The sequence below is a fragment of the Molossus molossus genome, unplaced genomic scaffold (genome assembly GCF_014108415.1).
Source record: "Molossus molossus isolate mMolMol1 unplaced genomic scaffold, mMolMol1.p scaffold_m16_p_19, whole genome shotgun sequence".
Classification (NCBI taxonomy): domain Eukaryota; kingdom Metazoa; phylum Chordata; class Mammalia; order Chiroptera; family Molossidae; genus Molossus; species Molossus molossus.
Window position 1 is genome coordinate 26,515,026 of NW_023425354.1, and position 3,597 is coordinate 26,518,622.

Consider the following 3,597-nt stretch of genomic DNA (forward strand, 5'->3'; position numbering starts at 1 on the left):
GACATCCTTATCAAGAACTTAGGACCTGGTCTCCAGAAGCACAAGATTTTAAAGTTACTTGGTTGGAGTTGTCTTTCATTTCTATACCCAAAGTTATATATTCTGCATATATGTCTATATTTTATATATTTATTGAACAAACCTTTGCCATTTAGTCCTCATATAACCCTTTGAGGTATATATTATTATTTCCATTTTACCAACAGGGACATTGAAATAAAGTGAGGTTATGTAATTTGCCAAGCTGAATGTGTACTTTTCTTGGCATGAGAGTTTGTAAGAAAAGACCCATCAAATAATTTTATTTTGCCAATTGGAAATTTTATTAAAAAAAATTTAAAATTATAAATATTTTCAGAAATCAGACTTGAGTGTCATCTGTTTTCATTTTTTAATTAACGTCCAGTAAAATTGACATTTTGGTGTGCGTACAGTTCTCTAAATAGCAGTACATGTGTAGATTCATGTAACCACCATCACAATCAGGATGCAGAACAGTTCCATCACCCAAAACATTCCCTCCTGCAATCCCCTTGCGATCATATTCTCCCCTCCCCGCCACCCCAGGCAACTATTGTTTAGTCACTATAGTTTTTTCTTTTGGAGACTTATATAAATGGCATCATAAAGTATGTAACCTTTTGAGACTAGCTTCTTTTACTCATCACAATGCCTTTGAGATTCATCCAAGTTTGTGTCTGTATCAGCAGCTTGCTCCTTTTTACTGCCAAGTAATATTCCATCATGTGGCTGTACCACAGATTGCTAATCCATTCACCTTTTGGAGGACATTTGGATTGTTTCCAGATTCTGGTGATTATGAACAGAGACACTCTATAAACATTTATGAGCAGGGTTTGGGGTAAATATAAGTTTTCATTTCTCTGAAGTAAATACCTAGGAGTGGAATTGCTGGGTCATATGGTGTGTATGTTTAACTTTATAAGAAACCACCAAACTGTTTTCTGGAGTGAGTGTGTTCTTTTGCATCCTCACCAAAAACATGAAAGTTTTGGTTGTCAGCACTTGATATTGTCAGTATTTTAATGTAAGCCATTCTAATAAGTAACTGGGAATAATTAATTTTGAGTCTTCTCATGACCAGAATCTGGGTGGTAGGCCCAGATCTGCCACTGACCTAGCTGTTGACCTTAGAGGAGCCACTTAACTTTCCTGAGCTTCTTTTTCTTTTTCTCTCATATGATAGAGAATATAGAATGCATTGTAAGTTTTCTTGCAGCTCTCCAGTTCATTGATAGGGAAAGATCCTTGGCCCTTGCCAAGGATGTGTGTTGTGCAAAAAACAAACAAACAAACAAACAAACAAACAAACAAACAAACAACCCTATTGACTGATCTTCTCAGCAAAGTACAAACACTATAGCAGCATACATAATTATATATTGAATCCATATGAAATAACTTGATTTATAGCTATAGTTTGTCCTTTGGAGCTAAACAAAATAATACAGTGATGGTTGTTTCATATCTGTAAGTTAACTACATATCTATATAGTTAATGTAGTTAACATTGACAACCTATAGTCTGGCTAACGTCTGTTTTTATAACTATTTCTTAGCTTTCTAGAATTATAGTTTACAGTAAGTTTAATAACAAATATTTTGTCAATTTTTTTGTGAATAAGGAATCACTTTCTAAAAAATTACGTACTCTGGTATTTGTCCTTAATGTCTTATTTGATAGAGTATGAGACAAATTGCTTCTATATGTCATTAAAAAAGGAATAGCTTTTTTATTTTTCTAAAAAATTATACTTGCTTATTTAAAGCTATTTAAAGATTACAGAAAAAATAAAAGTACCTCCTCTACCCTTACCCCTCCCTATTCGGAGGTTTTTCTCAATTTGAGAGTATATCTGCATACATGTATACATGGTCTTACATTATGAGAGTGCATGATCCCATGCCCATGTGTTGTTTAGTCTTTTTTTTTTTCTTTTCATGTGGATGTATTTCTGTGTCATTTCCTATGGATCTATATCATAATTTAGATGGCATTGTCCATGTGTACCATTTTTTGGTCTTGATAAAATAATTCAGTGATTAAATAGGAAAATCATATTTTAAAAAGACAATACCATTTATGGGATGGAGGGCTTCATTTTGTATCAATGCTGAAGGGGATGATGTAATTTCCTCTTCCTTTTGCTGATCTTTTAAATCATCATCTATGGAGAACTTCCATTCAGTGTAGTTCACTTGTAGTGTATTTCCACTTAAGATTTTACGACTAAGATACTCCATTCTGTTCTTTCTTTGGATGCCTGATCTTTTGCCATGTTTTCTTCTTGAGTAGCTTGCAACCTGGTGTTCCCTTTCCTTTCTTTCTCCCACATGAGGAGGTTTTCTCTTAGCTCGGCTTCAGCGGGAATCTCAGCAGATACCACTTGGAAAGGAAAGGAAGCCTTTTCCTCGTCAGATGAGATCATTCTTAATCTGAGCCTCTGGTTTCAGGAAGTTCTCTGGAGGTATATAGCAAGATTTCCAATCCAGTTGTATCTGAACAGATCCATTGGGTTTCCCCATGGGGTCAGTGAGGTTAAATTCACCTTCCAGCTGCTTGATAAGATTGTTCTTGAGGTCTAGGAGTTTATTCAACCTTTCCAGTTTTTCTTTGTGATCTTTATTTTTATTATTGGCTTTTGTCATCATTGCCTCCAGTTCCTCCTGATGACACGTTGATTTTGCACTGCAGAATACGCATGTCTCTGGTGTTTTCTAGTTCCAATGTGGTATCTGCATATGATACTTGCAACTCACTTAATAGCTGGGACAGTTTCTTTTTTTCTTGGTTTTTTGGTTCACAGAGCTCTGAGTGGCCTCTTGGAATAGGGCTGGGTGAGTAGCTTGGTTCAGCTTGCCTGTCTGGAGATTCGGAAATTGTGTCTTTATTTTGGAGGATCTCTACTTCCTGTTTATGTTTCTGAAGCAGGTTGGTGACTTCAAGCTTCAGATCCTTGTTTTGAGCTGTCACTCTGGACAGCTAAAGTAAGACTTCCCTCTTCTCCTCCAGCTCAGCATCCAGCTGACCGCTGTGTACCATTTTTTTTTTTCATCCTCACCCGAGGACATTTTTCGATATTTTGTTCAGATAGAGTGAGAGGGAGAGAGAGAGAGAAACATCGACGTGAAAGCGACACATCGAGTGGTTGCCACCCACACGACCCAACCAGGGCCGGGGACAAACTGCAACCTGTGTACCATTTTTTATGTTTCAAGTTTTTTGTTTCAATAAATAGTATTAGATAGTACTAATCTCATTAAGGATTTGGAAGAAAAAGACAATTACATTGGTTTTACTTTGTCATGAAAGACAAAATGAAAATGTTACTTTTATAAAAAAAAATGAAAACAAAGATATTTTAATTAACAAAGGGATACCTGTTATTCTAAAAAGAAAGCACTGTTATTTTTCCCAAAAATAAATAAATAAGTACGTAATAAATAATGTATAATGAATGCCCTTGCATAACATCTTTTTATATGTATGGCGTTATCTTCTAATGTCGTTATCTTCTTTGATGGCTGGATTAAAAAATACCCACACTTCACACTTAGGAAAATAGTGGTGAACTG

General features: G+C 35.4%; 1 pseudogene; it reads right to left on the bottom strand.

Annotated features, from left to right (window-relative positions):
- Positions 1–2,064: 2,064 nt before the first annotated feature.
- LOC118634094 lies at positions 2,065–3,064 on the bottom strand (annotated as a pseudogene).
- Positions 3,065–3,597: the final 533 nt, after the last annotated feature.